We start from the raw sequence: 14,691 nt of genomic DNA on the forward strand, positions 1-14,691 counted from the left end.
CTATTTCCACAAATAAATTCATATTATGTCATGGGTCCATTATTAGTTGCTAATGTTTTTCCCCCTTCTGTTCAACCATGTTTGATTTTGGAGGCTGTTTGGACAAGTCCCTGCAGCTTTCTTAGCAAAGTTTTTCAGAAATGGTTTGTCCTAGGATTGAGAGAGTGAGTGGCCCAAGATCACTGGCTAGTTTTGTGTCTAAGGTGGAGCTAGAATTCACAGATTCTTACTTTCTAGTCTGATTTCTTAACCAATATACCAGATCCGCTCTCAGCTAATGTTTAGGAAGACTGAATCACTAGTCTTTTCTTGCATATAATGCTTATTGATTTAACAGGGATACTGTTAGGTTAGAATATACTCCCCATCCCAGAAACGCACTTACATACAGTGTGTGTGTGTGTGTGTGTGTGTGTGTGTGTATCCTATTCACAGAAATTAATTAAAGAGCTCCATGCAGTAGTTGACCAATGTCTGATTAATTACATATTTATGTTTGGGAAAGAACCTTTGTGCAGATTAGTAAGCTAATGATCCTTGAACTTACTTTATAATAGCAAATAGCTTGGCTAATTTGAGTCAACAGGTGCTAATTTTTTTCATTGGGTACAGCACATTGATTTCACAACAAAACTAGTAAACTGATATTATTATTTTTACATGATACAAATAGACCAGATGCTGATAAAATGGTTCATACTCATTTTGGGCTATACTTACTTTGTCCAGCTTACCCAATATATTCTGATATTTACTGATTAATGCAATTAGAAATGATGGCAATATCATTGTCAATGGTATTCATGGAACAATAGCCATAGAAAGAAATATGTGAATAGTTTACCAGTCAGCTCCAATATTTCCTTTTATATTTAATCTCTGTTTTGCCATAGGCTTCATAATATAGAGAGGTTTCTATAATTTGATATCCTTCAGGTACATTGGAAATACTAACAGCTGAATTCCCAGCCGCATGTCCGTGCTAGTTGATAATATTGGAAATATAGAAAAGATTGATATTGATCACTACATTGATATGAGTATAATTTATAGAGCTTGCTCTTGTAAAGCTTGCTTTTTTGCTTGTCCATATCATGTTGTTTTGTTGCTAACTAAAAGTTGTTAATTAAATCTAGCTACTCTATTAAGTTGTAAAACTTTAAGCAGCAGAAACTCTGGGTTGTGTAGAAGGATTGAAATATGGAATATTTTTAACCAAATGATAAATACTGTAATGTTCTGTCCAAAGTTCATATAAAACAAAAATTAGGTTTATAGGATTGGAAAGATTAAGGACTGAAAAAATTGGTTGGTTTAAACACAGCTCTCCCTATAAATTTACTTTAAGCCCTGCTGAGTGCAGAAGAGATAGGTTTTTATGGTTTTGGTACTATAGTTGTCATGCTTGTGGAATGATATATCTAGATTATGCTTAAGTATACATTATATATACGTGGAATTCATGTTTGAAATAACTTCTGCTACCTTCAAAACAGCTCAGTGATGGGTAGGTGATATTTAATATTAATGGGTCATTTGAAAAAGCTTTTACTCTGGATGAATTTAATACATATTATTTTTTCAAACCGCAAATAACATTTGTATCAAGGGTGGCTCTGCTTTTTATATCCTATGTGTGTCCATAAAATTATTGCCTCTCACATTATGCTATTTGATTAGTCTTAATATTTGAATTTGAATGAAAAAAGCGTTTTGAACTTTATTCCTGCCAAATATTGGATTTAGGATTTCAACCATAATTTCTTAACTATTCAAACACAATTTGAGTTCATGTTTTAAAATACAGTACTTGCCAAAGTAATTTTGTACCTACTTTTGTGAATAAAAGGTTCACTATTAAAGTTGCATTGCAACTGTATTTTGTAATCTTTTGTATGTGGGATCTTTGTTTGAATGTTTTCAGCAAAATGTAATTTGAAAATTACAAAAAAGAACAGGACCCAATCAAGATATTGAATTAGCACATGGTAGAATAGGGGAACATAATGCCCTGGGCAAAACAGAATTGATATGTTGCACTTCAAGACTGTGTTTCCAAGTGATAATCACCAAATTGTTGGAATATGATTCATAGCATATTTATGGAACTGTAGTTGAGGAACAGGATTAAACCAGGAGAATGAAAGACACAAGAAGGGAAATAATATAACATTGTACCAACCAAACCCTTAGAAATTATGTTAGGCTAGGGCATTGTTTATGGAATGTTGCTTAATTTTGAACTAAGAAGTGAGATATAACAGCTTGTCACTTATTTGTTCTCAGAAGTGATCTTCCAAGAATTGTTGAATCACAACATTCTAAGGTCATAATTTGTTGGTCCTTTGTCTGAAATTCCAGCCCTGCCCAACATGGGAAATGGACATTGGTATAATTACCTGAGAACGCCCTTTCTATCTACGCTGCAAGAGAGTCCAGGAATGGGTATAGGTCCTCCTTCTGATGTCATCAAGCTGAGTCTGCCACTATAAAAATGCCAGCCCCTGGCTGGCCCGCCCATCTTTTAGGCAAAGATACTTGACAGATGTAACATGTCTCTTGAAGATAAGAAGAAATTAACATACCCTCTTCCCCGACCATCATGACATGTACAGGGTGGGGCTGGACTCTCTTGCAGCATAGATAGAAAGGGCGTTCTCAGGTAATTATTCCAATGCCCATTCTCATCAACGCTGCAATGAGAGTCCAGGAATGGGACATTCCAAAGCCTGCATGTCCATGGGAGGGCTCACGGCTGGTCAGTCACTCCGACTGTGGAACCACCTGATGAAGTACCCTCCGTCCAAACGACGCCTGGACTGAAGCAAAGGAGTCCAGGTGGTAGTGCCATATAAACAGCGATGGTGAAGTCCAGGTAGCTGCCCTGCAGATCTTCTCCAGTGATGCTTGAGTAGACCAGGCGGCAGATGTAGCCGCACTCCTTGTGGAGTGAGCCGTAATATATCTAGGAACTGGCACGGACAAAGTTTGGTACGCCTTGGCTATACAAGGTCTAATCCACCTACCAATAGTTGCTGAAGTCACCTTGTTCCCCAAGGTAGAGGGATGAAATGACATAAACATGGCTTCAGATTTTCAAAAGGCCGCTGTCCACTTGATGTAAATCTGGACTGCCCGCCTCACATCTAGTGTGTGCCATCTGTGTTCCCGTTCGTGTTGTGGTCTGAGACAGAAGTCTGGAAGTACAATATCTTGAGACCAGTGAAACGAAGAGTTTATCTTGGGGACAAACATGGGTTCTAACCTAAGAACTACCCTGTTCTGATGGAAAAGACACAGGTCGTGTCGTACGGAAAGTGCTGCTAGTTCAGACACTCTCCTGGCCAAGGTAATAGCCACTAAAAATACTACTTTGAGGGACAACATATGTAGAGACACAGACCTGAGGGATTCAAAGGGAGGCCTTGTAAGAGCCTGTAAAACCTTCTGTAAATCCCAAGAAGGAAACCTATGAACAACAGGAGGTCGGAGGTTAGATGCTCCCCTTAAAAACCTATACACTGAAGGATGATGGGATAAGGAATCATACTTGTCCCAAGAAATAACAGAGCAAAGAGCCGCGACTTGGTAGCGAAGAATCTTTGGGGCCAGGCCTTTATCCAAACCATATGGTAAAAACCTGAGCACTTCTGCCACAGAAGCCGAAGAGGGGTCTATGGCCAAAGGCATGCACCAAGTACAGAAAGTTCTCCAAGTCGCATCATAGATGCGAGTTGTAGACAGTTTCTGGGAAGCTTGGATGGTGTCAATCACCCTTTCCAGAAAGTTGGAAGCCCTCATAGATTGCTGCTCAAATGCCAAGCGGTTAATTTGAACCACTGGGGGTTCGGGTGTAATAATGCCCCTGATGCAGAGAAATCCTGGAAGCAGGGATCCTTCATGGTGGGACCACCGACAGGTTCACCAGTTATACAAACCAAGGTCTCCTGGGCCAATGGGGCACCAGTAGAATTAGCTCTGCCTTCTCCTCCAACAACTTCCAAATGACAGCCGGAATTATGGGAAGCGGGGGAAAGGAGTAGAGGAGACCTGGAGGCCAGGCGCTCCAAATTGCATTGGTACCCTCTGCTCCCTGGGCCGGAAACCTGGTGAAGAACCTGTTCTCCTGTGCATTCTGAAGGGAGGCAAAGAGATCTATGGTCGGGAGACCGAATTGGCAAGACAAGTCCAGAAACAGGGAGTGAGGGAGGCACCACTCTGCTTGGTCGACCGCGGACCGACTTAACCAGTTGGCCTGGACATTGTCGATCCCCGAGATGTGGTCTGCTTTGATTGAAAGGAGGTGTCTCTCTGCCCACCTCCCTAGATGCTCTGCCTCCTTCATCAAGGCCCTGGACCTGGTCCCCCCCTGCCTGTTGACATGGGCTTTTGCGGTCATGACCAACACATGTTGACCTGCCACCCTGTTCCAAAAGTGTTTTAGGACTAGGAAGATAGCCCTGAGCTCCAGCAGTTGATGGGGCACATCCTTTCTGCTGGAGACCAACACCCCTGGGCTATTTCTCCCTCCAGATGGGCTCCCCAACCATGAAGACTGGCATCTGTGGTGAGACATATCCTGTCTGGCTCTTTGAAGGGGAGACCATTCTCTAGGGCCCAGGACTGCCACCATGTGAGGGACCATACGAACTGGGAAGGAACCCGAACCTTCATGGCCAAATGGCTGGTTCCTGCCCTTTGAAAGGGAAGCAACAACCATTGGAGTTATCTGGCATGGAGACAAGCCCATGGGACAATCCCAATGCAGGATATCATCTTTCCCAGGGTTTGGGCCAGTAGAGACAACGGAACAGTGGGCAGCCACCGAATCTGCAGGATGCAGCTGCAGAGGCTCTCCCCTCAATCCAGGGAGAGGAACACCTCACAGAGCGATGTGTCTATAATCACCCCAAGGTGGAGCAACCTGGATGTCGGGGAAAGGTGACTTTTCTTTAGGTTGATTGAAAACCCGTGGTCTCGTAGAGTCTGCGCCGTGATGTGAAGGTCGTGATGGCCCAAGTAGATCGACTGCAATAGGATGAGAATGTCATCCAGGTAGCATAGAACACTCACTGGAATGGTGCAAAGCGAAGCTGCCAAAGCTGCCAAGACCTTTGTGAAAACCCTTGGGGCCAGCGAGAGACCAAAGGGTAGAGCCCGGTACTGGAAGTGGGCATTCTGATAACAAAAATAGAGAAACTGGCAGTGATGGGGCCATATAAGGATGTGGAGGTAAGCCTCTATGAGGTCTATAGAGGAGAGGAGGTCGCCCTCTTGAACGCTTTCAAGGATTGAATGCAAAGTCTGCATCTTAAACCACCTGCATGGGATAAATTTGTTTAATAATTTCAGATCCAATATGGCTCACCACCCCCCAAGGCCTTTGGAATCATGAAGAGGCAAGAGTAGAAGCTTTGCCCTCGTTGATCCTCAGGAACCAGTTGAATAGCTCACATGTCGACAAGATGTTGGATTGCTGATTCCATAAGGGCCCGTCTAGAGCTGTCCCTTGACATGGGGCAGCAGATGAACCATCGCGGGGATGGGGAGAGAAACTCCAGTTGGAGACCGTGCCTCACTGTCTCACGAACTCAGGCATCAGATGTAGATTCCTCCCATCTGGAGGTGAAGAAAGCCAAACAGCCTCTGATGGGGGTGAAGATGCGTTCACTTTGAGCGTCTAAATGAACGACCTCCTCCCCCTCAAAAGGGCTGTTTACTGGGGGCCTGTTGCTGCCTGCCAGAAGTGTCAGGCCAAAGTTCCTGATGAGCAGGGAAGGACCTCTGACCTCTGGAGAATCAAGGGCTGGTATCAGATCTGAAGGATGAGGGGTGATAGTAAGGCCCGGAACAATACTCAGACTTCTTCCCCACTTAGGAGAGGACCTTCCTCTTGTCCTTGGTTTCCGTCAAATAAGGGTCAAGGACATCTCCAAACAGTTTCTTACTTGTGCATGGAGCCAACGCCAACTTCCATTTTTGGCGAGAGTCAGACTGCCAGTTGCGCAGCCACAGAAGAAGCCATGGCCCTGGAAGCGAATTTGGCCGAGTTCAGGGTGGCATCTGCTGTAAACTTGGCTGCTGCAATAATTTTATTGATGTCCTAGTGTGCCCTGCATTCGGTGGATGGACGCCTCTCCTGAAGCTGGTGAAGCCAACACAAAGAGGATTTCGTAAAAAATGAGGCTGCCATGGATGCTCTAATCACCCAAGCCACAGCCTCGTGAGTGCGCTTGAGAGTTTGCTTGGATCGCCTGTCCTCTGCCTTGAGCACATCCTCTGGTTTGGTGGGGGTGCCAGAGGAGGAGAATGAAGCCACCACTGGAGCATCTACCGATGGCACGACCAGGGCATTGGCCAGGGATGGTCCCACATTGTAGAATCGTCTGTCATGAGCAGACAGGCGAGGTCCTGCCCCTGGGGAGGTGCACTGTTCCTTTACTAAATCCAGGAAGAGAAGGAGGGAAGGAAGAACCTCTGCCTGTACCACTGGCTTGGAGAATAATGAATCAGAGTAGCCAGAAGACCACCTCCTCAGGGCTGAGTTGAGCAGTGACCAAGGCCTTGAGTAACAAGGGCTTGAATAATGAAGGTTTAAAAACTCCCACAACAGGGGGTTGATCAACTCTGAGGTCCTCCTCCTCAGACATATTGGGATCTATAAGTTCCCCTTCCTCCTCCTCAGAATGACCAGAATGGCTATGGTCAGAGGATTTGGAATAACTATCCTCCTCTTCCTCCCTCCGCTCCGAGAGGGAGGGCTGGGAAGAGAACTGATATCTGGGCACACCCTTCTGAGAATGGGAGACCCCTTGTGGAAACCTTTGGGTTAACAAGGCTGCCCCCCGCCTTTTTGAGAGTGAAGGAGATGTTTGAATCCTTCTGCTAGACCCTGTCCAATGGCTACCGTGACCATCTCCCTGAGATCTTCAGGCCTATTCTCCTCCAAGCGTAGGCCCGCAGCAGTGGGGGTGGTAGGTTGCTTCAGGCCTAGGACTAACCCCTCCCTGTACCCCGACTACTCGGGAAGGAAGGGCCCAGTCCCCATGGAGCATGTCTAAAGGAGGCCCCTGACCTGCTTAAATCCTGGGGAAGTTGCTCTTCCTCCACCCTCTCAGGGGACCATGCTAACAGGTGACTGGAAACAGATTCCCCTCCCTTAGAAGAAATCTCAGAGCTAATATGCACCTCCCCAGAATGAGAGACTTGTTGAATCTGGGCTTGCATTTGTGCCAATCTTTTTTCAAACTGCTTTTCAGGAGCAGCATGTCTTCTCTTTTCAGCCCTAAGCTCAGATTTTGAAGACTTTCGCGGGGCTAGGGCTTTGGTCTTGATTTTTGCAGCAACTTCTCTGTTGGCAGAAGGGGCTTTCTGTCTTTTCCTCTTCCTTGAAGGAGCTAGTGCCTCTTGAGGTTCTTCCAATTCTTTGATAGCAGGTTGGGGTGCTTCCCTTTTCATATTGCAAACAGCACAGACACCAAGGGTGCTGTGAGCTTTCCCCATGAGGTGCTGTCTGATGCAATGGGCCAGGCAAGCTATAAACTGTGAGGCCCTGAGGAAGCGCTTTTACCCTCAACAAAATGGCCACCCGGCTTATTCAAAATTGCCGCCCACTACGTGGAGAGGCTCTGGAATGGCTTCTTTACCTCCTTTGCTCAATAGGCTCTGATCAGGCCCCGAGCGATCAAATTGCGGTGAAACAGCTGAGAAGCAGTAGGATGATGCTCCGAAGTCAGTTGTGGGGTGGTTTGGGTGGCGGCAGTGGCAGCGAGCTGCGTGATTGATGGAGCTGTGTGGAAGGCTTCTAAGAAGGCTCCCTGGGTCTGCAGCCCTTCACGAAGCAGAGCCGAAGCCTCGATGCTGCAGGAGAATGGATCCCCGCTCTCCTGGAGACAGAGCTCTACCGGATCCACGGGAGCTGGATTTTTCAATCAGAATCTGTCTTTCAAACTTTCTCTTAGTTCTATTAAAGCAATCTTTCCAGAGACTAGCTCTTCAACAAGAAGCTGAGCCAAAAGATGGGCAGGCCAGCCAGGGGCTGGCATTTTTATAGTGGCAGACTCAGCTTGATGAAATCAGAAGGAGGACCTTTATCCATTCTTGGACTTTCATTGCAGTTTCGATGAGAAAGCCTCTGGTCATGTTTTTTCACTGATTACATTTATGCATTGCATTTTTTAAAATTTCCCATTAAACCATCAATAGAATGAACTTTATTTTTTTAAAAAAATATGAGTTTACTAGTCAATTGTATCAATCATTAGGTGTCAACAAAGAGTTCCACTTTTTGCATCTCTTGATTGCCATCTAATTACCATCCAGAAACACAACCAGGGAATAAATCTTATTGAACAGGGATCTGAGGAAGAGCTTTCACTATAATGATTGGTGTGGAAGCTATAAATGACCCCAAGAACATTATACATTGCAGACATGTGCTTGAGAAAGGGATAGTGTCCCATACTCACATCAGGGATTTGCTCAAAATTCAGATGTTGAAATTGAATTATGGGAGAACTTAAAATCACTTGGGCATTGGGCATCATCCAAAGACAAACATATAGGACACTTTTTTGAGTCATTTGGTGGTGAAAAGAGCTATGTCCCCGTAGGCACATTTTTCCTTTTATATGCTCTGAAGCTGACATTCAAAACAATTTCCAGGAATAAGGTCACGTTAACGTTAAGCTCTATTTTTCCTGGAAAGTTCTGGGTACTCAGCCTGATGCTTCTGTAAATGAAAGGGCTCCTTTCATTCACAGAAACCTGGAATCCAGTGGAGGATCCAGTCCCGTAGAGCTGATGGTTGAAGGAATATAGGAATAGGGAGGGTAGGGAAGGAAGGAGGGTGGGAGGGAAGGAAGGAAAGAAGGAAGGAATTCCTTCACTGCCAGCTTTCCACAGACAAAGCCACTGATGTTATCAACAAGAAGTTGGATCTCTCTCCTGCTCCCACTGATTTTTTGCCCAGCTGTTATTATTCTATAATTTGGCATCTTTGTATATCAACTCATGATGACGTTACTGAGTTTGGTAATGAAACGTCTGCAAGCAACAACAAAACTCATAGAGTACCACATACTCCACCATTCAGCTTCGAACTATATATATTTGCTACTGTTGGAACTTATGAAGTTGCCTTGTATTCTTTGGAAGTATGCCTACATAGGTTGTGTAATTTACATTTCACTCCGCTGAAATCAGGAAGGCAGATGCTTTCCCACAACTGTCTTGATTTTAAAACCAACCCAACCCAACTGTATGGTGACATTTTAAGTTTCATCTTTGTGTGTGTGTGTGTCTGCTATGCCTTCTTGGCATTTATTCTTCATTCAAAACTTCCCAAAGGAATGGTGACTTATTTCAGTGGCAGATATTGGATACATTAATTATGACCAAACACCACATTGTCTTTTATATCTCAGCTGGAGCTTAACACTCTTTATAAATAAACGCACGTCAAACAACAGGAGATTTCCAGCAGAGGAATCATTTAAGCAAGTTTTGAGTCTGAGCTGTTGTAATTCATCTTCCAGAGTTACTAAACAAAAAAAAAAAAAAATGGGGGGGGGGCTTTCTTTTCTACCTGTTGTTTACTGCATTGGACTGCCATCTAGTGGACTCTAAAATATTTGATTATCATCTATGCTGAAATGCAGTCTGTTAAAACAGGAACATGTTTTATCCTGTGAAAATAAATTTATTCTGGCCTGCAAAAGGCAAAGCAGCAAGCTTTTGTGGGAAACACATTTCAAGTGTATAGCAGTGGTGGAATTCAAATTTTTTTACTACCAGTTCTGTGGGTGTGGCTTGGTGGGCGTGACAGGGGAAGGATACTGTAAAATCTCCAGTCAGAGGTGGTATTTGCCAGTTCTCTGAACTACTCAAAATTTCCGCTACCGGTTCTCCAGAACTGGTCAGAACCTTCTGAATATCACCTCTGGTGTGTAGATCACTTGAAATATTGTATTTATTTATTCTTATCCTGAGAACTGATCTTAGGAACAATTATACCAAAGGGCAGGATTCAGAATTGCAGTCAAACAGCCAACTTTATCTATAAATTATAAAAAGAAATGATTCTTTTTTCAATGAAATAAAGCAGAAAACAGCATTATGTAAGGTAGCACCACTGAAAAGCTCTAGATTTGTGGGTGCACATCAAGAAATAATGAATATGAATTTTAGATGATGACAAGATGTTGTGGAAAAAGTATTCACAACAACTCTAAATGGTATTTTTTTAATAAAATGATGTGCCAGTGGTATTTAACACCTGATAAATTGTGAAAGCTGTATAAAGATATTTGAGATGTATGTTGGAAATGCAAATGTAAAGAAGGAACTTTTTACCATCTTTGGCGGATTTAAAGCAAAAAAAAAATATTGGGGTAATGTTCATATTTTAATGTAGAGGATTCTCAAGATTTTCAAAACTAATATAAAATTTAAACTTTCCTTTTAGATTTATTGGATAAGGATCTTGGGAAAATAATCTGTAACTTTGTTGTTGTATATGCTGACTACAGCGAGAAAGATTTATGTGTAAAAATGAAAAGATATGCTGATTTCCACAATGGAAGAATGGATGGAAAAACATAGAGCTAGCAGAGATGGTTAAATTAACCACTGTAATCAAAGAAAAAGATATATCCAACTTTGGTTCTATTTGGAAACTGATTCAAAAATTTTGGGCTTGAGACAAAAAAAAATGAAATTCTGGCTTTGGGATTTTCTGATTATATATACATTTGTTATTACTGAAATGGCTAGTATATACAAAGTATGCAAAAGTAAAAAGTTGAGATCACCATTCTGTACTTGTGTCCCAGTGCAGTAGGCCCATAATAATTCACAGCATGTGCATGATGATGCACATTTTTTAACATTTGCTTTCCACACAAATGCTCATGAACGGAGCCCTTAAAACCCACAGATTACAGCAATTTAAAGTATTAAATCAGCACGATCCATGCTTACAACCAGCACAATTCAGCTAATTTAGGAATTAAAATAGCATTTTGCACAAGATGCAAAATTCCAGATTCTTTTCAATTGCAGCCCACTGTAGACTGAGTCACACAAATGACTACATCAAAACCCAGAAGTTGGAAAAAGTAGTCTTCACAATCAATGTAACTTGCAGTTACAGTAAGATTATAGTCCATATATCATTTACTACAAAAGACATAACAATCATCGGTGCTCCAGTATTAGACATTTCTACGAGGATGGGGTGCCCATGACTTCCATGCAGTTCCAACAGTCAACCTCCCAACATCCTCTAACCGCTAAACATGGTAGCAAAATAGCAATATTTTGTAGCAAAATAGCAAAAGTGCTTTTGGCCTTTATACAACATGAATAATTGGAATAATTCACTCATGGCTGCAACTTTGTCTAAGACTTCTAATTTATAAAATGCATCTGGTTCTCTGTGCCCCTCTCTCTAGTACATTTGGTTATACAGTTTTTGTGATTGCAATTCTTTGTTGCTCTTGCTGCATCTTTTCACAATTTAATTCAAATGGATCTAAGAATACCGTTTATGAGCAATTTTCAATAGTTGATTGTAAAAAAAAAAGATTGTTATTCATTCTTACATCACAGCTATTCTCTGTGATTTATTTTACTGAGGGCAGACCTGATTCCAGATTTGAAACATATAAAAGATCTTTGATTCTTAAAATGAGCATTTTACAGAGTAGAATTTTACAGAGCTTTTCTGGTTGAGGTGATCTTTTGTTTGTATAGCCAAATAAAAGATAGATTTACAATCATTCTGTTCAGAAAACCTGTCTTTCTCTTTACTCAAAACAGAAGTTTCTGCAGATTCAAAACAGACACCATGTGGTGGCCCGTTTGTTCCTGCATTCATTGTTTTATGTTCTTTCTAACCCTTTTCTTTTATTGAGGTAAGTGAAATATCACTTTTGGAATGTAGTCTTTTCTTGTCACCTTTCCAAGAGTAATTGAGGTGCAAATGACCCATGCCACTCTAAATGCAGCAATTCTTCCTTTTCCTGAGACCAGCAATTTGACACAAAATAATTACTAGTTATCCCTCCCAGGAATGTAAACCAAATAGGCAACCCGAATAGACAAACTAATTCTACTTTATTATAAGGATACATTAACAGAATCTTGCAAGTCTGAAATCACAAACTCCTTGCCACTACTATTAACTGCTTGATCAACTAGGGTGGATCCTTTTTAAATTTCTTTCTTTATCCATTAAGCCACTGGGGGTGGGGTCCTATCAGTATGTCTGATTGTTTCCTAGGTAGTATCATTCCCCTTCAAAGTCATCTACATACTCTATTATAGTGAAGCAGATTTTATAACTCTAACAGAAATGAGATTTATTTCCATGGAATATATGATAAGCAAAACTAAGCATCCAGCTATCTATACCCTATCACAAGAAGAATAAAAAAAGAATGTGTTCTGTGTGCATATGCCTGAGTGGGAAGGCAAAAGAAAGTCCTCAGATTAGCAGACTCTTAGACAAAGAGTTCACTGAGTGACAGACAAAGAGGGGATACAGAATAATTCCTTAACTCTTTATCTAGACTCTACTGTTCCCTTATGACCAGTAAGTCATGAAAGGCTAAAGAGTCTATGCCACTGGATTCACACCTCCAGTATAAAATAATATAAAATGTGGGTCATTAATTATGTTGTTGGTTTGAGCTCCAAGCTTGGCAATTTGGTTGCAAACATTTCATCCCCATTCAAAGAGACATCTTCAGTGCACTTTGGATTGTGCTTGTCTGGGGAGCACTGGCCTTTAAATTCCTTTCAGAGTCCTGGTCTGATTTCTGGTTGTGTGATTGGCTGGCTGTAGTTGCTGAGTCATAGTCCTTGGTTTTAAGTATCATCTATCTGATGTAAATTAGTGCTGGTGTTGTTCAGATGTCTTCTGATGATGTCATGGTCGGTCATGGACCTCAGCAACTACAGCCAGCCAATCACACAACCAGAAATTGGGCCAGTGCTCCTCAAATGGTGACGAAATGTCTGCAAACAAATTGCCAAGCTTGGAGCTCAAACCAACAACATAACTACCTACCCGAGCTACTAATATTCAAAGACATGGTCATTAATATTGCAAAGATTTTGTCAAAAATTCTAATTCTGTGACAGACTAAATTAATAAGTGGCTCATTAATAAGTGGCTACTTTGGAGTTTTTAGATATTGGGAGACTGGAAATTTAGTGGAATATTGAGTAATTTTTAATATATTAAACTATTACAAAATGACTCAACAGGAGACAATAAAGTTGTATTAAGAAATGTTAGTGATTCTTAAAAGTATTTATGAAAATGTGACAAAGAATCATAAGGAGATGATGGGACTGTTTAAAGACAAAGAAGTGAGTGTAGAAGATCCTCAACAAATGGTGGAAAAAGATGAATATAATATTCAGAAGACAGATGACAAACTAGAAGGAGTGGTGGAGGAGACAAATCAAAATAAGTTACAAGAACACTGAAGAGACAGTAACAATACGTACTAAGAATCAAACAGATAATCCTTTAAGAGTTTACAATAGAATAGAGATTAAAAAGGAAGATCTCCCAAAAATAATGAAAGGATTATGGATGGGTATTCAAATGATGCAGCAAAAGGAGACAAGGGGTAAGGCAGAGGGTACATTCAGTTTGTGCAAAAATGTTGGAAAGGAAGATAAGATTCCAAGAGAGAAATATAAAAGAGTTATCAAAAAGTCAATAAATGATGAAATTCTGAGATATTTTTATTGGGAAGTATACCGGAAATATACAATAAAGAACTGAAATATTTGATTGTAAATGTTTTAACAGCGGCTAGAATTGTATTTGCTAAGAATTGGAAAAATGAAAAAATACCGATGCAGGAGGAAGTTATTAAGAAAATTATGGACTGTGCTGAAATGAGTAAATTGACATTTGAAATTAGAGAACAAGAAGATAAACAATTTTATATGATATTGGATTTGTTTTATCAATGGTTGGATAAAAAGACATGGTAATGTAATAGACTAGGAAAGTTTGCAATAGAAGTTTAATTGATATAAAATATAATACAAATGTATATAACCATTGGATGAAAGTATAATATAAATTTCATAATAAAATCTAGAATATCTTGTATAAAATGATGGAATAAATAGTTTAGTCATGAATGATTAATAACTGATAAATATATAAGCATATGTTAGTTTGACAATGTGAGAATTTATATAAACTGTGAGTAATGATTATGAAAGGATAGCACAAAAGATTTGTAACCAACTGACACACTGTATGTATATAAAATGGAAGATTGCTTTATGTTTTAAAGTTTTGTTTGTATATGTTTGTCTTAAAAAATAAAAACTTTTTATTAAAAAAATGATGAAATTCTAAAAAGAGTAAGAGGTGATGGATAGAGATAAAGTATCTTGCAAAATAGTGACTGTATTAATAACTAATAGAAAAAAATAAAAAGTATCAATTGGGAAAATAGTAGTATCCATACTGATATATAATATAATTTATTATAACCACAAATATATTAAGGTCAGGAGGTGGAAGACTATTAGGTATATTTTAATAATAACAACAACAACAATAATAATGTAAAAATATATATTGAATATATAGCTTTCAAGGACTATAAATTCAGGGGACTTAGAGATATAATCCTGGGACTGATTAAACTGTAT

The sequence above is a fragment of the Notechis scutatus genome, chromosome 3 (genome assembly GCF_049901735.1).
Source record: "Notechis scutatus isolate UNSWTSFEM ecotype Mainland chromosome 3, rNotScu1.2, whole genome shotgun sequence".
NCBI lineage: Eukaryota > Metazoa > Chordata > Lepidosauria > Squamata > Elapidae > Notechis > Notechis scutatus.